Here is a 22,637-nt window from a genome sequence, read left to right as displayed (position 1 = left end):
TGCATTATAGGTGGGCATGTGCACACACTTTTGGCACTCAGTGCTGAAAAGGTTAGCTAACACTGTGCTAGAAAGAATCAATTGTCCAGTGATTCTCATGAACCAACTTTGTATCATCTTTCCCCTTGCTATTTCCAGTTTGCTCAATTTCTCCTTTGGACAAAAAATCACCTTCAGGAATCAGCTTAATTTTTTTTTTAATCTTTTCTTCTTTTTAAAATTCAAATCATAATTTGCACCCACTCCACTTTGCCCTTCACTTAACAAAATGCATCACATCAAGAAGAGAGAGACTGAATTTCTGGAGCAGTGAAGTAGACATTACCGTGTTTACTTCCTACAATTTCACAGGCCATTGAGAAAAATCATTGCAAACTTTACTCTTTCAACATGTTTTTTTTTTTTAAAAAAAAGAAGACTTCTGCTGCAATCTGGAAACGCTTGCTGTTTATTTAGCAACAATTGTTTTTACTGATGAACCTATAGAGGTGTTAAATTTTGAATTAAGGTTAAATTAAATTAGGAGTGAGTTATCCCTCGCATCTCTGAAAAATCCAAGTGAGGAAAGAGGAATTAATTTTTGTTCAGATTCCAAGACAAACTGCAAGCATTTGGCAAAAGTTAGATTTGTCATAGGATGATAGAAGAACAAAATCCCTTGTCCACATGCACTTTCCAATGGAAAGATTGAGAATCGTAGCTAAGTCACAATAAGAATGAACATGACAGCCTCCAAGGGGAAATAATGGATCACTGCTCAGAAGGTCACTCCAAGGCCACGAGCCTGCACCCTTCAAATCTGGTTCTTCTCAAATGACAACCAGAGATAATTGCAGGAGAGCATTCTTGCTTCAAGATGGGCACCTATGCAAATACTCAAGGACCTTGACTAATTCTGAGGTAACTTTTTTTTCTATGCCTGCCTTTTGAAATACCAACCCACTCCAGACACTTCTATTTTCCTTGTCTCAGAGACAAAAGATTGAGCGAGGCTGGCTCCCTCCCGCCCCCCCATCTAATGTGCACTAAATTTAAATTTTTCCCCCTGATCTAATTTGCACTAAATCAATACACTGCAACCTGGTCTTTGACAAGTCTATGACCAGAAAGAGCTATAAAAAGAAGACAGAGGAAGGACAAAACTAAAAGAAGATCTTGCTAAATAAGCTAAATTCTTTTGGCTTCAGGAGGCAATTGGTAAACGGCAAGGAGGGGAAAAGGAACTGGAGGGTTTATGAGCTCGGATATCTTTTTAAAAAAATAATAAAGGGCAAAGAAGATTGGGTGTATGAAGTCTGCTTGCCAGTTTCAGGGGTGCTGATGCAAGTAGAAATCCCTGCATGCCCTTCACGCTTTCAGGGATGTTTACCATAATATCTCCCCAAAAGAGAGAAACTCCTGCAATTTCTGGTGCAGGTTTTTGCTGTGCTGTTTTTACAACATTTATTTCTATAAAAACTCCTGCTATCACCTCTCATGCAGATGTTAAAACACATTCAATGTAATTTAAAAACAAACACCGCACACACAAACACACATTCTAAAATCTAGTCAAGATAAAATGATAAAAATAACATTATTTTTTAAGTAATCAATGGCCACGAGTAACAGTAAAGCATTTTTCATGTGGAAATGTGAGGTGTCATAAGCATGTAGTTGTCCCTGCTTGGGATAAAAGAGCATTTCATCATCAGAAACAAAATTAAAAATCTAGGCTTCAAAAATCCAGATGACCACTTTGTTGTTGTAGTTGTGAAGTCGTGTCTAACCCATCGCGCCCCCATGGATAATGTTCCTCCAGGCCTTCCTATCCTCTACCATCCTCTGGTCCATTTAAGATCATACCGATTGCTTCAGTGACTCCATCCAGCCACCTCGTTCTCTGCTGTCCCCTTCTTCTTTTGCCCTCAGTCTTTCCCAGCATTAGGTTCTTCTCCAGTGAATCCTTTCTTCTCATTAGGTGGCCAAGGTATTTGAGCTTCATCTTCAGGATCTGGCCTTCTAAACAGCAGTCAGGGTTGATATCCTCTTAGGACTGACCGGTTTGATCGCCTTGCAGTCCAAGGGACTCGCAGGAGTCTTCTCCAGCATCATAGTTCAAAGGCCTCAATTCTTTGGTGCTCAGCCTTTCTTATGGTCCAACTTTCACAGCCATACATTGCAACTGGGAAAACCATAGCCTTGACTATATGAGATGACCACTAGTTGGCAGCAAAGACCCTGAACAAGTCAAGGTTGTTCAAAGTCGGTCAGCAACTGGACATCAAAAGTTTTTCACAAAAACTTGAGTTCCCTCAAATGGCCACTCCTTTTTCCTCCCTCTGAGGAAGGGAGTCACTCAATTACTTACTCTGGAATGAGAGCGAGAACCATGCTCTAATCTTAGAGCAGATCCATGAGATTCTTCCTACAAGGAGCAATAACTTCCTAACTGATTTCTGGAAATTCTAGAAGGAGCCCATTGCTCGCAGGTTTCTACCTTGACAAGGTCAAGATCTTCTGAAGAACCCTCAAGAAACAATATAAAAGTCAACATTGGAAGCCTAGTCTCACCATCACCCATCATCAGAGGTTGAAACAAGAAAACAGGAGACAAATCAAACATACACAGTGCATTACCTGGGCAAGGCTTTTGATCAGCTGCAGATCGGCTGGGGAATGTTGTTATATGTGAACAAACCCATTTTTAGGAAAACTTTAAGAGTTTACAAAATAAGCTCTTTAGATAAACTTTGAAGAGCCAATTATCCAGTCCATGAGAAGGAAACCATTACCATCAGTTTAGGCTGGGGTACAGTGGGCAAAATAAGAGGTCCTATTAAGGAACAATCTGTTGGTACATCTTCAAGATAGTGGAGGATTTTATTTAAGAGAATGGAGGAGCTAGGGTGAAGAAGCCAACATCACTTTTCCAAGATGCAACTTATTTGGAACAAGATTTAAAATCTCAATTTATACTGGTTTCCCAAGTTACACTCCTTACCTTTAATTACAAGGACTAGTCAAGGGCAGATAAGCAATGCCGATATCAATATTCATTATTTGTTTAATTGAGCTACCTTTATATGATACTAGCTGGACGCCTGTGCTTTGCTAAAACTATGTGATCGGGCTTGATAAATTGACACTTAAAGCCTGAAACTTAATGTAGAATGTGTAACTCCGTAGCATCAGGCGTGTTAATATAAGGCAACTGGCAGTTGGAACAGAGGGGGAGGGGGAGTAGAATGTCCCAGCCCGCAGGCCCGCTGGCCATACCCATGCCTAGTTTAGCGAAGGGGTAGCAGCAGAGTGTGTTAATATAAAACAACTGGCACTTGGAACAGAGTTCTTTTCAGGTGGGGAGGGGGAGTAGAACATCTAACGCCAATAGCATCGGAGAGAGTGAATATAATACTGTATATGAAATACTAATGATCATTTCAAAACATCCTTTCTTAGCCAAGAGGAACATACGTTCCAAATTTCATGTTTGTAGGCTTTACTGTTCGGGAGATTTCGTGATGAGTGAGTGGTATTTGGCTTTTATAAATATAGATAAGATATATATCTAATGTTCCTGCCTCCTATTTTCCTCACAATAACCAATAATCCTTGACATGGGTTGGGTTGAGAGAGAGAGTGACTGACCCAAGGTCACCGTTTCAGCCTTCACACCAAAGGGAGGACTAGAATTCATGGTCTCCTGATTTCTAGTCCAGCACTTCAGACACTTCTCCCATTTGGCTTTCTTCTACATTGGAAGGCAGAAGAGTAGGATTAAGGAACTAGATGGATACAAATGGATTTATTTTGTCTTTCTCACTTTGGGCTTTATTCCACCCAAATTCATTATTTGGGACCATAATTGGTTTTGTTTAGAAAAGGCTTTGGAACAAAGATCAACAAATTGGATTCAGATATTGACATGAAATCTAAGCTGTCTTCTTTTACAGCTTAGGTTTTTTTGCCCCAAAGTAATAAAGCTGGATGGAAAATTCCATAGCAGCTTATTATAGCATTTTAAGGTGGTAGGTGATAATGTAATCATTTCTGTCTATCTATCTTCTCCCTCCCTCCCTCCCTCCCTCCCTCCCTCCCTCCCTCCCTCTCTCCCATCTATCTGAAAAAGAGAATGGCAAATTTTACTTATTTGTGGAAATAACTTATACGGAGACTGAACCACACCAATTGCTAGTTATAAGCAACACAATAATTTTCAGTAAGAATATCTTGTAAAGCAGGGGTGAAATCCAGCAGGTTCTAACAGGTTCTGGAGAACCGGTAGCGGAAATTTTGAGTAGTTCGGAGAACCGGCAAATGCCACCTCTGGCTGAGTGGGGAATCCTTCCCCTGGAGTGGGGTGGGAATGGAGATTTTGCAATATCCTTCCCCCCTGGAGTGGGGAGGGAATGGGGATTTTGCAGTATCCTTCCCTTGGAGTGGGGAGGGAATGGGGATTTTACAGTATCCTTCCCCTGGAGTGGGGTGGGAATGGAGATTTTGCAATATCCTTCCCTTGGAGTGGGGAGGGAATGGAGATTTTGCAATATCCTTCCCCCTGGAGTGGGAAGGGAATGGGGATTTTGCAGTATCCTTCCCCTGCCACACCCACCAAGCCATGCCACGTCCACCAAGCCACGCCCACAGAACCGGTAGTAAAAAATTTTCTATTTCACCACTGTTGTAAAGAAATATTTATTTCCACTATAGTAGCTTGTTTTCTTTTACATTCAATCATAGGCCATACAATATAAACGACTTTGGCATGAAAGTTACATCACAGGGTGTCAACGTGAAACACACCCAAAGTCCAAAGCTAACAAAAGGATCAGCTGTTGGTTCACCTAATGCGGCATTCATTTCCTATTCCTAAGTGCAAGGTCAAAACATAACAGGAAGTGTTCATGGAAAAGCAGTTATATTTTCCTCTTTGGCCTAGTAGCACTGAGGATGTGAACACAGTGGACAGTGACATAAACACATAATAGTATCATTTATAGCATAGGGCAGCATCTGGTGAATTTGGCAAATCTCCCTAAAGACAAAGAGGATTGGCCCTTGTGGGTACCTGGATGGAAAAGTACTAGAAAAGTCCAGGATTGCATCCCAGAGGAAAGGCTAAACTACAAATTTGGGGGGGGGGGATCAACCCAGGAAAAAAGGCAATAGGAACCCATCTACAGGTTCTATACGATGGATGAATATGTGTTGACCTCAACACGGATCTGACCATCAAAAGAAAGAAAGAAAGAAAGAAATATAAACATTCCTTGTGTCAGCACGTCAAGATGCATTTATCCTAGTGCTGACATAAGAAGGAGAACGCAAGTGTCTGCAACGGGACGGTTGCCTTTCACCTACTTATTTTAGCTGGAGATAATGTCCCTTAGGAGATGGATGGGAGGGGGGAAATTCTTTGAATTGGAGCAGTAGATTAGGGGTGAATGATTGGGAAGATGGCCAATGAATGCAGAGGAGTGGGGGAAGGAAGAGGAGGGATTTTGGGTCAGCACGTCAGTGCTGGCTGCATGGAGTCAGTGTAAAAGTTGCCGTGCAAAATAAAATGGAAGTTTGTTTCAAAAAAGACTTTGTTTGAGATGCAATTTATTTGAAGACGGCCTGAAAACCTGACACCTTGCACATTAAAAATGGTATTAGAAGAGGAGTTTTCTGAATTTAGGTTGAATGTACTGTGTTTCCCCGAAAATAACACCTTGTCTTACATTTTTTTTGAACCCTGAAATAAGAACTTGGCTTTATTTATTTATTTATTTATTTATTTATTTATTTATTTATTTATTGTTTGTTTGTTTGTTTATTTGTTTATTTGTCCAATTTATATGTCGCCCTTCTCTGTAGACTCAGGGCGGCTTACAATGCATTATAGCAATAGCCTGCATACTTTTTTATGTATATACCTGCTTATTAGGGCTTTCGGCTCCCCCTAAGCGGTGTTGTTCTTTTTTTCTTTTTTTTTTTAAATTTGATTTTATTATAACATATAGTGATACAATCGGTACATTTTCGGTTCATTGGTGCAGTTATATACATATATACATCTACATACATTATTGCTTGTCTTTTGTTGATATTGTTTCTTGAAGCTAGATTTAATTTCAAACACTTAAAAATAATAGTGCTCAACTCCCTAAGACTAAATCTAATACTATTCATATAGATTTTGTTAATTAGTTAAAATTTAATCTCTATTACCTTCTTTATTTCTTTCCCCCATCCATTCGTACCACATGTCCCACACGCTATAAAATTCTGAATCTTCTCTGTCATTAATTTCTGAAGTCAATTTGTTCATTTCGGCGCACTCCAATATTTTTCCAATAACATGTTCTTGAGGTGGTATTTGTTTTTCTTTCCAATACTGGGCAAAGGAAATTCTAGCGGCTGTCAGAATATGTATAATTAAATACTTTTTCTTTTTTGCATATTCAGTTTTCAAAATTCCCAGGAGAAAAGCTTTTGGGTCAAAATCAAAATTTTCTTTTATTATTTCTCTAATCCACACCCATATCATCCTCCAGAATTTTTGTGCCTGATTACATGTCCACCAGCAATGATAAAAAGTACCCTGCTGATGGTCACATTTCCAACATTTAGGGCTCGAATTGGGGTAGATCTTCGCTATCCTGGCTGGGGCCATATGCCATCTATAAAACAGCTTGTATTGGTTTTCCTTATAAGCCGTCGCCTTTGTCATTTTAAGGTTATTATTCCATATTGAATCCCATTCGTTCAAATTGTTGTTCTATACAAAGTCGGCTTATTGCTCCCACAATCCAGGTCCTCAATTTACCTATCTCGAAAGGATGGAAGGCTGAGTCAACCTTGAGCCTGGTGAGATTTGAACTCGCACTAATTGCAGGCAGCTGGCAGCTAAGTGCTAGCCCTTAACAGCACTTAGTCCGCTGCACCATGCGCTCAAAAGCCCAATTGGGCTTATTATCAGGGGATGTCTTATTTTGGGGGAAACAGGGTATTGAATACATTTCATTCAGTGTGTATTTTATATATACATATATGAGGGGTCCTTGATGGTCTCTGAGCTTGCTTGTTTACTTGCAGATGTTTCATTACCATATGAGGTAACATCATCAGTGCTAGTAAGGAGTGATGTTTACTGTCAGTTTATGTTCTGGTGACTTGCCTGTCTATGTGGGTGTGGGGGCAGTCTTAGAGATTCTTTGGTTGGGCTGTTTACTGATGGCTCTTTGGCAGTTTCCTGATTGGGGTATTGCTTACTTGATTGTTGGTCTGGAGTTAACCTTGGAGTTAACCTATGCCTGTGATGGCGAACCTATGGCATGCATGCCAGAGATGGCATGCAGAGCCCTCTCTGAGGGCACGCGCGCAGTTTCCAGCTGCTCTTCCGGGTTCCGTCGCGCGCATGCGCACCCACACCCGTCAGCTGCTCTCTTCCGGGTTCCGGCACTTTGGCACGCACACGCTCCAATTTCGGCACTCAGTGCCGAAAAAGTTAACCATCACTGATCTATGCTTATCTGAGTGCTGATTACTGGTGGAGAGGTGCTGGGGTCTTTTTCTCTTTTGGGCTGATTGATAGTCTCTTTTGCATAGTCTATAGATTAATGATGGCTAACCTTTTTGCCGTCACATGCCAAAAGCGGGGGAGTGGGGGGCGGGTCACGCATGTGCGTGGCCACACCCATAATTCAATGCGCCCTGCCCCGCAGTGGCCCAGTGGGCCCGGTAGGCCCATTTTTTTTTGCCCTCCCCAGGCTCCAGAGGCTTTCTTGGAGCCTGGGGAGAGCAAAAACGGCCTCACCCCTCCCGGAGGCCGGAAACGGCCTATTTGCCGACTTCCAGTAGGACCGGAAGGCCCATTTTTCACTCTCCCCAAGCTCCAGAAGCTTTCTAGGAGCCTGGGGAGGGCAAAAATGACCTTCCCCACCCCCCCAGAGGCCCTCTGGAGGCTGGAAATGGCCCATTTGCTGACTTCCGATGGGACCGGAAGGCCCAAAAATCAACTGGCTGGTGCACACATGCGCGCCGGACCTGAGCTAGGGCAACGCTCAGGTGCCTAGTGATATGGCTCCACGTGCCACCTGTGGCACACGTGCCATAGGTTCACCATCACGACTATAGATGTTCTTAATGTCTCTATGTCTATTGATGGCTGAATTTAATTGTACATAGTACACCTTATACACCCCAGGCCTCTGCTAAGGCATTGATCCACTCCAGTGCTTACCCTCAAATCAGGAGAAAAGTTTTCGGTAGAGGTGGAGATAGAATCTGATGAGATGACCGAAGCTGATTTGGTATGCGCTGAGTGATCCGAATGAGAGGTAGAAGCACTAGAGAAACAAGGATGAGAAAAAGAAGAAAAATCTAGAAACCATCTTTTGATTGATTAGAGTTGCATAGATTAAAAAAAAAACCTTTATCGGCTTATCTTACCTGATCCAACTTTCACCTTAAAGCTTTAACCTATGAAAAATTCTCCTTGAAATGACATCCATTGTTGTGACATAGGCCCAAGTAGTTATTACCAGACACAATCAGTCCTAAACAAACATATTTTATTAGAACAGCTGAGAATTACTTCATTCTCAGCTTTGTCCAAATTAATTCCAAAACAAGTCCTTCAGAAAAAATTCTTCGGCCTTATCACAAACCTTTGTCTTCTTTGGAACCCTGCCAAAGGCTTTTCTTGGCAAAGCTCCACGAGACGAAACAAATATAGCAACTTCGCTTTCCTACAAAGAGCCCAAGAGCTGTTGCTGCTCTTTTAAGCCTTATGGGAGGGCCAATCATTGCCTGGCCTTACTCCTGAGTCGTCCTTTTTGCTTTAGCTGCTCTTGCCTTCTGGCAGCTCTTCGCATGCGTGCACTAGGAACAGGCTCCTCTTGTTCCTCTGCCTCTCTGCTGTCTGCCTCTGGAGTCTCCAGAGTCCGCGCATCGCCCCCGATGGCCCTGGCCCCAACTCTGCCTCTGATGCAGAGCCCTCGTCCGGGCCTTCCACAGACTCCATGACTGGCCCAAGTTCCTCCCCAGCCTCCTCACTGTCCAACTCCACTGCCAGCTCCACAAGCTGCTGGCAGATCACAACAGATGGTGGAGAATGGAAGGATTTATACTCCTTGCAGACAGCTGGTCATTTGCATTCTTTTAGCGAGTTGTTGAGGCCACTTGGAGGTTTATCTGTGTCCTCAGGATCACTTGAGTAGTGCAATCGAGTGTGGAACCTTCCTGGAACTGCTGAAAGGACTGTGAAGTTCAAGTAGTCTCCACATCCATTTGCACTACTCAGGTGACTTTGAGAACACAAATAAACCTCCAAGTGGCCTCAACAACTGTCTAAATAGAATGCAAATGACCAGCTGTCTGCAAGGGGTGTAAATCCTTCCATTCCCCATCATCCATTCAGAGCTGAAGAGGTTTCTTGGATGAAAAGTGAAACAGCTTCAAAGAAAAAACAGAAAGTCCATTTGCCTCTTGAAAAAGCACCTTTGGGACAACCATGACCTGGTTGAATGAGAATCTCCATGGACATTATTTGCATTTCCCCCCCAACAATCTGGGTCCTGGATGCAATTATGATACTCATTGGACAAAAAAAAAAAAAACCTCAATTGAACTATCCTATTCAAGCACATTAAATTAGTCTCTCATAAGCACAGCCCAACCTGTAGCGAACTTCTTGTAGCAGTATCAGAATGGATTAGCTGATGGTCTGAGGTCCTGTCTAGATCTCACCATTCAACTCTTCCATATCTTTGCTTATGAGAGGAGAAAGCAAACGTTCAGATGTTGCTGAATTACAGTTATCAGTATCCCTCCTTACTCCCACCATGGGGATTCTGCGACCGTCATTAAGTGTGAAAAACCATAATAAATCACTTTTTTTCAGCACCATTAAATGGCCAGTCAATGAACAGTTGTAAGTCGAGAACTACCTGTATTGCCATCGAGTGAGCTTTTTCTAAAACCAACCACATTTTTTTAAAAAAATAATTTTGGAAACCTTATATCGGCTCTTTGCTGAAATAAGTGTTGTACCTTATCATTAAGTGTTGTACTTTATGATTCTTGATGAACGTACCTTTAATTTTATGTACACTGAGGGCATATGCACCAAGACAAATTCCTCGTGTGTCCAATCACACTTGGCCAATAAAAAATTCTATTCTATTCTAAGAGAAAAATGAATCAGGGTGGATAAAAATTAATGATTTTTTTTTAAAAAAATAAAAAAAATCAGATTTTTTAAATTTAAATCAGATTTTTTTGATTTTTATCGAATTTATTTTAATAAAAAACTTTGGGGGTAAAAATCTATCGTAAGATAGTTTTCTATTTAAGATACATAAATAATTTAGTTTATTCAGCATGAAATGGAGCTTAGTTATGTAGCATGAGGCTGTATATTCTGCAACACTGGGACTATCGGTGAGTCAACAGTGGGTCAAAGGAGTAGCAGAGATGACAGTTGCTCTTTAAAAATTATGATTTAAATCGAGTTGATTTAAATCAAGCCTTTTTACTAGTGATTTAAATCATGATTTAAATTGTGATTTAAATCAACTCGATTTAAATCAAATCCACCCTGAAATGAATTGAATATTGGCTTGGAAGATTTAGAAAGAGAAGGACAGGGTGAGGGGATTTGCAAAATATTTAAGAGGCAGAAGGGACAATAAGATTGTAATGATCTGTGGGGAAAAAAAAGTCACAAGTCATTTGTAATACTTAGCTTTAGGGAGGGGGCTGCAGCACATTTCAGGTTTTCTTTTTCTTTCTTTTGACTTGTCTTTTATTCTACGAAGATTCTTAAATGCATTTAATTGTTTTTTTAAAAAATGAAAATCTTCATTGTATGCTGGCCATTGTCGTATGAGCGACTACAGTATTCCAAGCATTGCTCATATATGATTGGCTGTTCTTGTTGTTTTTAATATTGGTGGCTGGGAAGAAGCGCCCAAGTTAAAAGTCACTCTGCTTAGTAAACAATGCTCTGATTGTTGCCCTCCCAGAACAGAAAACGAACCAGTCATTGAAATTCAACGCATGTTTCCTATGGAATAACCTTTGGTTGCTGTTGAATCATGCTATTCATGAGTCAAAATGGCCGAAACCCAGCCCCTTGGTACTGGCTGTAGAATTATATTCCCCTTAAAAATCCTCCTTTTCTTATAACACTGGGGGGAAAAGACACTGGACTAACAAAATCTGATCAGAACTTTAACTTGAAGAAGTATAATGGAAGTTTAACTAAATTTAAGCATGTAGGGAGGAAGTTAGCACCCACCCCTCTCCTAGGAAAATGAGGTATTTTAGGAAATATTAAAAGGGCAGAATATTTCCCCTAAAAAGGAGGCAGAAACTCAGCCCCCCCCCACCTTTGTCAATGGGCCATTAAAACCTGGGCCAGTCTATTCTACATAATAAAGATCTATTCTCCTTCAGACAGAGCCATAATAGGAATCCCAAAGCCCTTTCATTACATCATCACCCAGCAAGAGTCAACCAAACTTGGGACTCCAAAACACAACCTATAAAGTTATCCCTGCATGGCCCCGTGGGAGTCTGACAACCAATCAGAATACAAGCTCAATTTCAAAAGCCCAAAGAGGGTATAAAACTCAGGCACTCTCAGCATCTCTTCCTTTTTTTCTCCCTTCACCAGTGTTGGGTTCTTCCCGGTTCGGTCCGGTTCGGCCGAGCCGGTAGCGGTGACGATATGATGTCACCGAACCGGTTCTCCCCCGGCCCTCCCCCGCCACCCACGTTATTCTTACCTTTTATTTGGTCCCACCCCCAATCTATTGCTGCCTCCTGAGTCCCAGCTGATGACTAGAGGGAAAAAAACTGTTTAAACTCTTGCCGTGGGGCTTCAAAGGGCTGTCCTACAGCTGATCAGTGTTAAAAGCAAACAAATGAGTCGGGTCGTAAATGCGAGGACTGGTTGTAAGTGCGAGGACCTTCCAGAAATGACTCTGATCAGCTAGCCACGCCCACCTAGTCACATGACCTCCAAGCCACACCCACAAAATAAGCCACGCCCACAGAACCGGTAGTAAAAAAATTTAGAACCCACCCCTGCCCTTCACCCAACATCAAGCTTCAAGGTGTTGGTGATCACCTTTAAAGCGCTCCATGGCTTAGGGCCGGGGTACTTACGGGACCGCCTTCTGCCACCAACTGCCTCCCACTGGCCAGTTCGCTCCCACAGAGAGGGCCTCCTCAGGGTGCCGTCGGCCAGACAATGTTGGCTGGCGACCCCCAGGGGGAGAGCCTTCTTTGTGGTGGCACCTACCCTCTGGAACAATCTACCCCCAGAGATACGAGTGATCTCCGACCTCCGGACTTTTCGTCGGGCCCTAAAAACCTATTTTTTTCAGTTAGCCGGGCTGTCCTGATTTTACGGTTGGTTTTAAAATTTGATATGGATTTTAATTGAAAAGTTTTAAATTACGGGCCAAATTTATTTAATTATTTTAAATCTATTTTTAACTTTTGTGTATAAATGTTTTTTATCTTGACTGTTCACTGCCCTGAGTCCGAAAGGAGAAGGGCGGTATAGAAATCTGAAAAATAAAAATAAACATCTTCAAGGCATGTGATCCTGTCCATCATTAAAAACTATCTTTCCAAGCAGCCACCATGTTTCCAGTGTCTTTCTCCCCACTTGGAACCCAGAAAGACATTTCTTCCAACAAGCAAGAAATGCTTTCCCTGCATATTATAAACTCATGCAGCAAGGCAAAGACTAAAGTTTCTAAAGTTTGTGTTCATAAACACTATAAATCAGTTGGATTACAATGAAGGGGGGAAGTCAGAAACCAGATACTGATCTATGCTATTTTTAGTAGTTATTTTTCTCTCTCTATTTTAACTTGTTTTTCCCCCTTTCTTCTTTTTTTAGCATTTATAAATAGCAACGCAAGAGAGATTTTGGCTTTACGTTCCAAGTTTGATAGGCCATAACAATGCACTTATCTAGCGTGATCGATCTTTGATTAACGTTATATTGAGCATTAATTTTTGTCTTTTCAAAAAGACAAAGGAAGCATGTTTCTAGATTGTATGGAATTGACCATATGCTTGAATTTGTAGGTGGGAGCATAAGACTAAACTCCTCAAGTGGATCTGGTACTTTTATTCCCTCCTTTTAAAATGTCCAACTGGGTTCAGTTCCAAGTGGGGAAAAAGACACTGGAAACATGGTGTCTGATTGGAAAGATGGTTTAATGGTGGACAGGACCACATGGTTTTGAGGTCCTGGGCAAAAAAGCACATGGTTGAAAGGGAGAGAGAGAGAGGGAGGGAGAGAGGGAGAGAGAGATTTATACCCTCTGTTGGGCTTTGAATTTGACCTTGTATTCTGATTGGTTGTCAGACTCCCATGAGGCCATGCAGAGGTAACTTTGTAGGTTGTCTTTTGACTCCCAGGCTTGGTTGAGCCTTGCTGGGTGATGCAATCTCCCCGGATGCCATGTGGATAGTTCTGTTGCTAGATGGGTAGAGGGCTAATCCTATATTTGTTGGATCTTGGGTAAGGGCATTTGCTTATGAATAGACCTAGCTATATCTTTATCTCTTAAATGCTGACATCTGCTGTGGGCTATTGAGAGTGAGTCTGCTTCCTGCCTAAAAAACATGTTTCTCCATTTCTCATCCAGGAATGTAAAATATTCTGCCTTTTTAATATTTCCTAGAATATTTCATTTTTCTAGGAGAGGGGTGGGTGCTAACTTTCTACAAATGAAAAGGCAGAGATTTTGGCAGGGCAGAGGACAGAAAAGATAAATATCTAAAAATCTTTTTTGTTGCTAACTGAATGTGTAAAATTGCCTACTTTCTTGACCTGAGTTTTTAGGATGTCTCCTCATCCCTATCTCTTCATTGTGGTTCTTTTTTTCTTTTGTCTGGTTTTATATCATAAACAAATCACCTAGTGGGAAAAAAAACCCACCAATTTTTCTGAAGAGATTTCCAATTATTAGTTCTTAGTGCTACCACCTGGGGAGCAGCGATCATACGGGTTTTAAAATGCTGGTTTAAGCTTTAAAACGTAAATGACTTAATTTCTGGTTACTTGAATGCCTGCCTCTTTCTGGTGGAGGGAATAGAGATTCTATATTCTCTTAAGGGTCCCTCGCTTTCTTTGTTAAAACCTCAGCTTTTTAACCAGATACTCAGAGTTGATTTTTCAATGGTGCAAAAAGCTGTGTTTGTATATTGCAATGATTAGTTTCGCCTGATCTGGCTTTGGCTTTCTTTGGATTATTAGCTGCCTTGATCAACGTGTTTGAATTGAAAAGGCAGGAGCTCAATCCAAACAAATATATAATAAAGACATATTCCATTGTTTCCTCCTTAATGTATTTTCTATGCTAAGCAAGATGATAGATAAATTGATAGACAGACAGACAGACAGACAGACAGACAGACAGACAGACAGGATAGATTCAGGATAAATGATAAATAATAGCTACAGAATAGACTGAGGATGGACAGATGGATGGATGGATAGATAGATAGATATACAGATATTCACAGATATACACAGATACAGGTATAGCCATAGATACAGATAGTCCTTGATTTAGACTTACAATTCCGTCCCCTGGAACTTCCATTTCAGCCTGCAAAGGGCCGGGGGAGGGCCGCGGAGGGCCAAATGGAGTCTTGGAGGGTCGGATCCGGCCTCCGGAGGCACCATTTTGGCTTGCAATGGGCCAGGAGAGGCCCGTGGAGGGCCGAGTGGAGCGCACAAGGCTGGGGGGGAGACTGCTTTCTAGATCTTCACAGGGTAAGTGATCCGGCAGGGCAGGTTGGGAGGGGAAAGCAATTTGGGCCAGCATTAGGTAATTCAGTGGGTTGGGGAGGCCTTGGATGGACTTAGGCAGGTGGCCTGTTCCATCAATAGGCCCCCCATGGCCTTCCCCACCCTGAAATACCTCATGTGCACTTAAAGAGCCCTGCATTCGATTAGCGAATGTGTGGGCGAAAGGAAGGAGTGATCTCGTTCAAGGTACAAGATTCACTCCCACAAATCCTCAGAATGGGCAGGCTCCATTACATTCGTAATTCGAGTACTACCTATATGTTGGTATGAGCCATGGTGGAGCAGTGGTTAGAGTGCAGTACTGCAGTCTACTTCTGCTGACTTCTGGTTGCCTGCAATTTGGCAGTTCAAATCTCACCAGGCTAAAGGTTGACTCAGCCTTTCATCCTTCCGAGGTGGGTAAAATGAGGACCCAGATTGTTGGGGGCAATAGGCTGACTCTGTAAATCGCTTATAGGTGGGCTGTAAAGCACTGTAAAGCAGTATATAAGTCTAAGAGCTATTGCTATGTTACAGTAAATGTAAATGGCACTATGGAACGGAACAGAGTACTGAACAAGACCAGAACATTTAATCAATGATTTGCAGCCATTCACCTTCTCCAGAAAATGACTTTTCCATTCGGATATACTTATGCAAGATGTTTTGTACTAGAAATGGGTCAAAGCCACGTCTTTCCTTTACTAAGTCTAGATTCCCATCTTCTTACCATATACAAAAGTGGGGCACAGGGCTGCTGCCTCCAGCAAGTTGTTCACTGCACAAAAGTGCTGTTAGAGGGCCCACCCATCAAATTAAGTTTTTTTAAAAAATCCATTCCACACTCCAAACACAAATCGCTTACATCAGATTTTACTTCCTTCGAAATAAGTGCTCTTCTAAGCAACAATTCTGAAGTTGATGCCTTCATCATTTCTGGGATGGTTTTTTTTTTTTTACTTCTCAATCAATCAGATGTTTGTTTATTATGTATGTATGTATGTATGTATGTATGTATGTATGTATGTATTTATTTATTTATTTGTTCGATTTATATGCCGTCCTTCTCCGGAGACTCAGGGCAGTTTACAATGCATTAAGCAATAGCCTGAATACTTTTGTATATACCTGCTTAGTAGGGCTTTCGGCCCCCGCTAAGTGGTGGTCTTTTTTATACAAAGTCAGCTTAATGCCCCCACAACCCGGGTCCTTATTTTACCTACCTCGAAAGGATGGAAGGCTGAGTCAACCTTGAGCCTGGTGAGATTTGAACTTGCAGTAATTGCAGGCAGCTGGTGCTACTTAACAGCACTTTAGTCTGCTGCGCCACCAAGGCTCAGCAGTTTAATACTGTTTGATATCACCAAAAGTTGGGGATAGAATATTCTGTGGTCTGTCTGTCTGTCTGTCTGTCTGTCTATTTATCTGTCTCTGCCCATCCATCCATCCCTCCAGTCATCCAGCTATCGGTAGTTAGCTACTGTAGCTAGCTAGCTAACATTCTAGCTGTCATCTGGCTGTCTATCTATGTCTATCTGTCAACCTACCTACCTATCTACCTACCTACCTACCATATCTATCTATGACTGCACACAGCAAATGGTAACCCCCAGCAGCCTTGAATAATCTCAGAAAAATCTAAGCAGGGCTGGACCTGAATAGCATTTGGATGGGAACCACAAGAATTCCCAGGAAAATATAGTAGATTGGGAAGTTGAGAAAACTCTCAAGGTAACAGCAATAAACCACCTCCATGTTGCAGTCAGGACCATATGGATATGTCTACGAAGTCAGTAGGAGTTGAGATTCACTCAAGAAAACTTTCCGGTTTACTCAGATACATTCAGAATTCCCTGGTTCCAATTTGTGGCATCAATTCTAGGCATAGTGGGTACCACTACTGAGCATCATGTAATAAACTTTCAAGAAAAAGTGCACTTGGTGATAGACTCAACAATCCATATTTTCCAAATACATCTTGGGGAATTCTTGGCCTTGATTGATCTCTAGAATACTGAAATAATTTACTGAGTTTTTTTTGCCAGCCCCACTCTGTAATAAACTCATGTTCCATGAGTTCTACTGACTGTTTTCAAGATGTTATGATATGGGATAGCAATGAATTGAATACAGTATCTAGGAAATACCCATGGCTGTCTGATATCCAAACTAAAAGCTTTCCATGTACAATATTTTGTGGTAGGACTCACTTGTAAAGTCATGATCCTCATTTAACTCCTGGGCTGCATTCACACAATGCACTTCATCACATCTAGTACAGATAGTCCTTGAGTTTAGTGACCGCTCAAAGTTACAATGGCATTGAAAAAAGTAACTTACGAGTGGACCTTGGAGTTACGACCATTGCCGCATCCCCATGATCATGTGATCACAATTCGGGCACTTGGCAACTTGCATAAATTTTATGAAGGTTGCAGAATCCTGGGGTCATTTGATCACCATTTGCAACTTTCCCAGCCAGCTTCCAAAAACAATGGGAAAAGTTGGATTCATTTAACAACTACACGATTCACTTGACAACTGTGAGAAAGAAGGTTCTAAAACAGGGTATGGTTCACTTAGCTACCATTTTGCTTAGCAACAGACGTCGAGTTGTAGGCATTACAGAATGCACCTGTAAAGCAGATGCATTCACACACCTTACTGATTTCGGTTAGAGTTAACCTCCCTTATTTTTTGTGACTTAGTGAGTGCTATAACCCCCAACCATTCGGTGACAAGAATGTTTGGTGAATCGTGATGTAGGAAGCTAGCACCCACCCCTCTCCTAGGAAAATGAAACATTCTAGGAAATATTAAAAAGGCAGAATATTATATTTTCCCTAAAGGAGAAACATGTTTCTAAAGACAAACTCAGAGCCTCAGCTCCCTGCCCCCCCCCCACCCCCAGCAGATATTTTGGTGCCAACCTATCTACAAGACAAAGGCTGGGCCAGCTTATCTACAACATAAAAGACATGGTCCTCATGTCTCAAGATCCAAACCAGGACAAAGCCATTAAGCCATAATAGGAATTGCCCAAAGCCCCTTCATTACATTATCACCTAGCAAGATTCAACCAGGCCTGGGAGTCTGACAACCAATCAGAGTACATTCCTTACACAGGAACAGGAAGCGCCAAGGCTTACCCCAAGAGAGGGTATATATTTTTTTCTCTCTCTCTCACCCATGTGTTCTTTTTGCCCAGGAGTTCAAACCATGTGGTCCTGTCCACCATTAAAAACCATCTTTCTAAGCAGTCTCCATGTTTCCAGTGTCTTTCTCCCCACTTGGAACTGAACCCAGATGGACATTTCTTCCAACAGTGAGAGAAGACAGAAAATAAATTTAGCAACCAAGACAAGAATGTTTTACCAACATACTCCCTTGTAGATGTGTTGCTCCCACAATACCCAGCAATGCATCTGGGGAACACACATTTTGGAAAGCGTGCCAATCTTGCAACCTCTTTTATAATGGTGAAGCTACCGGCTATGGAGATTCTCGACAATCCAGGTCATGGTTGTTGTTTTTCCTTGAAGATGTTTCGCTTCTCATCCAAGAAGTGAAACTGAAGAACTGAAGAAGCTTTCTTGATGAGAAGCAAAACGTCTTCAAGGAAAAAAGCAAAGTCCAGTTGCCTTTCCGATAAAGCACATTTGGGGCAGTGAAGCTACAGGTTAAATTCAATCAAAGCATAAATCCCTTTTAGTGGATTTTATACCTTCCTTGGCCAATAGGCTAAGCTAAAATTAATGGTCAAGTCAGTGAAAGCTGCTCAGAAATAAATAACGTCGGCTGCTCCCAAGTAACTGTGCAAAGCATACCCACCTAAGCCCTCTGGAATAATGCTGCTTAAACCCACTAGGATGCAAACATCCAGAAGATCCGGCTGCAAGAAATCCTAACCCTGAGATTGTCCTTGCCTTTCAAACTGGAATATAGGTAGTCCTCGACTTTCAACGGTTCACTTAGTGATCGCTCAAAGTTACAGCGGCACTAAAAAAAGTGACTTACGATCATTTTTCACATGACCGTTGCAGTATCCCCATAGTCATAGAGATTATTGACATTTGGTTCATATTGATGAATGTCCAGTGTGTGTGTGTTTTTGTGTTTGTGTGTGTCTGTGTGTGAGTGAGAGAGAGAGACAGAGAGAGATGTTGATCAGTGGTGGGTTTCAATTTTTTTTACTACCGGTTCTGTGGGTGTGGCTTGGTGGGTGTGGCAGGGAAAGGATACTGTAAAATCTCCATTCCCTCCCCAATCCAGGGGAAGGATACTATAAAATCTCCATTTCCTCCCCAATCCAGGGGAAGGTTACTGCAATATCCCAATTTCCTCCCCATCAGCTGGGACTTGGGAGGTAGAGAATAGATGGGGGGTGGGGCCGGTCAGAATTTTTACTACCGGTTCTCCGAACTACTCAGAAGTTCCGCTCCCGGTTGTCCAGAACTGGTCAGAACCTGCTGAAACCCACCTCTGATGTTGATCCCCTTTTGTGACCTTCCGACAAGCAAAATCAGTGGGGAAGCCAGATTCACTTAACAACCCGCATTACTAATTTCAACCAGTGATTGACTTAACCAACGTGGCAGGAAAAGTGGTTAAATTGGAGCAAAACTCACTTAAGCCATTTTTCCCTCAGCGACATTGTGGCCATAAATCGAGGACTACCTGCACCAGCAAGACTGCAGCCTAGAACACGTTGCAAAAGAAGCATCATCCAACCTTTGTGCCTTCCCCATCAGTTTCTTCCATGCGGCTGGGAAAGCATCCAGCCTTTCCAGTATATCAGGGCTTCCAATAAAACCCGGATCAGACCCTCCGCCAAGCCTTCCCCACCCCTTCCCCGTCATCAAACCACGAATCTAGGTCTAATAGCACAATTCCTGCTTCTCTCCATCCGCGCCCCCTTCCTCCGCTCTTTGCCCCGGCAGCAGAGGCTTCAAGGAGAGATGCGGTACCTGGAGAGGGAATCCGAGCTGGGCTGGCGGGTAGCCGGCGGCGCCGGCTTGGAGGCGAGGCTCTCGCAGCTGGAGCACTTCTCCATCTCGGCGGCTTCGCAGGAGCCAAAAGGGGCCAAAAGGAAGCAAGGGCGCCCGCCCTGTCACAGCGCCGGGGAGCCGAGAGGGGCCGAGGAAGCTGCCATCTTTCGCCCACAGTGCAGCGCGCAGGAGGGACGGGAGGCTGCGACGCGCCCGACGGTCCCTCCTCCAAGCCTTCGGGAGGCGGCTGCCCACCGCCGCATCTCCAGAACGCCGCGGGAGAAGGCCAGCGCCGGAGGCTGCAGCGGGATGCTCGTCGGGAGCGCGCCGCCTTGAGGGCTTGGCCGCGGGGCCGACCGACCGACCGACCGACCGCCTCCCCGCTTCTTCTTGCTCTTGAGGAGCTGCCGGGCTGCGCGCGACACGCCGGGGACGGACGGGCGGGGGGTGGGTGGGTCGGGTTTGATTCCCTTCACCCTTCATCAACCGATCAACATTTAGAGAGAGAGATCTTAGTAGAGTATATATAATCTCTCTGTCTGTCTATCTATCTTTATCTGACTCTTTATCTATCTATCTATCTATCTATCTATCTATCTATCTATCTATCTATCTATCTATCTATCTATCTATCTATCTATCTTTATCTCTATCTATCTGTCTATCTATCTATCTATCTATCTATCTATCTATCTATCTATCTATCTATCTATCTATCTATCATCTACATCTATCTGAAAAAGAGAATGGCAAATTTTACTTATTTGTGGAAAGAATTTATATGGAGGCTGAACCACATCAATTGGTAGTTATAAGCAACACATTAATTTTAAATAAGAATTTCTTGTATTGTAAAGAATCTATCTATCTATCTATCTCTATCTATCTATCTATCTATCTATCTATCTATCTATCTTCTATCGTTATCTATATCTATCTATTTATTTATTCAACTTGTATGCCGCCTTTCTCCGAAGACTCAAGGCGGAGTCAGTCTATCTATCTATCTATCTATCTATCTATCTATCTATCTATCTATCTGTCTATCTATCTATCTATCTATCTATCATCTACATCTATCTGAAAAAGAGAATGGCAAATTTTACTTATTTGTGGAAAGAACTTATATGGAGGCTGAACCACATCAATTGCTAGTTATAAGCAACACATTAATTTTAAGTAAGAATTCCTTGTATTGTAAAGAATCTATCTATCTATCATCTCTATCTATCTATCTATCTATCTATCTATCTATATCCATCCATCCATCTCCATCCATTCATCCATCCATCCATCTATCTATCTTTCTATCTACACATATACACATACAAATTCCTTGATGACTCATTCTTAAAAAATAAATAGAGCACTGATGCACAAAAGCTTGTTTGCTTACATATATACCAGTATTTATTTAATTTAGATAGCCGCCCACCTCAGATGTTATATCTTGTGAGGTAAATATAACAAAATAACAAGAGTTTAAGTTTATTTATTTGTCAAGCATGTATAAGATTACAGGTAAAAAGTATAAACATAATTTGAATACATGAAAAGAGTAAGTAAAAAGGAATATTAGGACAGGGATGGTAGGCACGCTGGTGCTTTTATGCACGCCCCTTACAGACCTCTTAGGAATGGGCTGAGGTCAACAGTAGACAGTCTAAGGTTAAAGTTTTGGGGGTTTGGGGTTGAAATCGTCTAAGCCAACCCCCTGCTCAAGCAGGAGACTGTACCATTCCAGGCAAGTAGTTATTTATTTATTAAATGTATCTAGCCCATCCCATTTCACAGACTATATACTGTAATATGTTGATTTTTTAAATTTATTATGGAGCTGCCCATCTCACAGCTTGTAACGTTATTGATTGATTGAATTTCTAGAGACGGCCATTTCATATATTAGAGGCTATAATAGGTTTAGTTATAGTAATGTATAAAACCATCCATCTCGCATATTATATGCTATAACATAGCCAGTGGCTTGTTTGGTTGTTTCTGTTGAGAGGAAGAAAAAAATCCCATTTCTCCGACACTTCCGTGTGAGCCAAAATAAATAATGCCGCCATTTCTGCTCTGCTCCATGAGGAGAAAATGGAATACTTAAATCAAAGATCTGAGCAATTATATTTTAAGGATTGCATAAATAATTTTTTAGCTGGCTGGCTCAATGGCATGCTTGCAAATATGCAAGTTACCAGGAGCTAAATGCCATACACTAAATACATATATAAATTCCAGGAGCTGAACATTTCTCATGGGGGTCCTACGTAGGGCTTTCAGATGTTCAAAACATGTGACACGCATTATCTGACTACTACCATACAAGGCAGTTTGCTGTTGCATGTAGTCCTTGACTTACGACCAGAACTGGGACCAGAATATCTGTTGCTAAGCAAAGCAGTGTTAAGTGAGTCACGCCTGAATTTGAAATTTGATCATATGATTATGTGGACACTGCAACGGTTGTAAGTCACTTTTTTCAGTGCTGTTGTAAATTGGAACAGCCACTACACAAATGGTTGTAAGTCAAGGAGGGTTTGCCCAAAGTGCTGATGAGACATGCTAGACCTTTCTCATTCATAGTTTGGGTTTTTTTAATCAGTACTGCACATCAAGTTTTCAAATTGCCACTGTTTTGATTGAAGAAAAAAACACAAATGCCTTTATTTGTACTTGGAAACCACTTCTGGACTTTGTGCTTGAGATGGAAAAAAAATGAAACTTTGATTAGATAGATTTGTTGTTGCAGAAATGGCTAGTTTCTGTTATTATGAAAAAGTAAAAAGTTAAGGGTAGATCTTAATGCCTTATTTTACTGCACCAAAGGAGTCAGAAGTCAATGCCTTCTTTTTCTT

At 41.9% G+C, this 22,637-nt stretch overlaps 1 protein-coding gene across 1 annotated transcript in view; it reads right to left on the bottom strand.

The window, feature by feature from the left end:
• Positions 1 to 19,830, bottom strand: part of MTMR2 (myotubularin related protein 2) — a 51,820-nt gene extending 31,990 nt beyond the window's left edge. Inside the window, exons 1-2 of the mRNA XM_070943991.1 lie at positions 19,759 to 19,830; positions 8,210 to 8,315 (exon numbers count right to left, since the gene is read on the bottom strand). The gene's annotated coding sequence lies outside the window, so the exon portion shown is untranslated. The remainder of the gene's footprint in view (positions 1 to 8,209; positions 8,316 to 19,758) is intronic.
• Positions 19,831 to 22,637: the final 2,807 nt, after the last annotated feature.

Source organism: Pituophis catenifer, unplaced genomic scaffold, assembly GCF_029215685.1.
Source record: "Pituophis catenifer annectens isolate HBS135680 unplaced genomic scaffold, rPitCat1.0.hap2 SCAF_4, whole genome shotgun sequence".
Taxonomy (NCBI): Eukaryota; Metazoa; Chordata; class Lepidosauria; order Squamata; family Colubridae; genus Pituophis; species Pituophis catenifer.
This window is presented reverse-complemented; position numbering and strand designations above follow the sequence as displayed.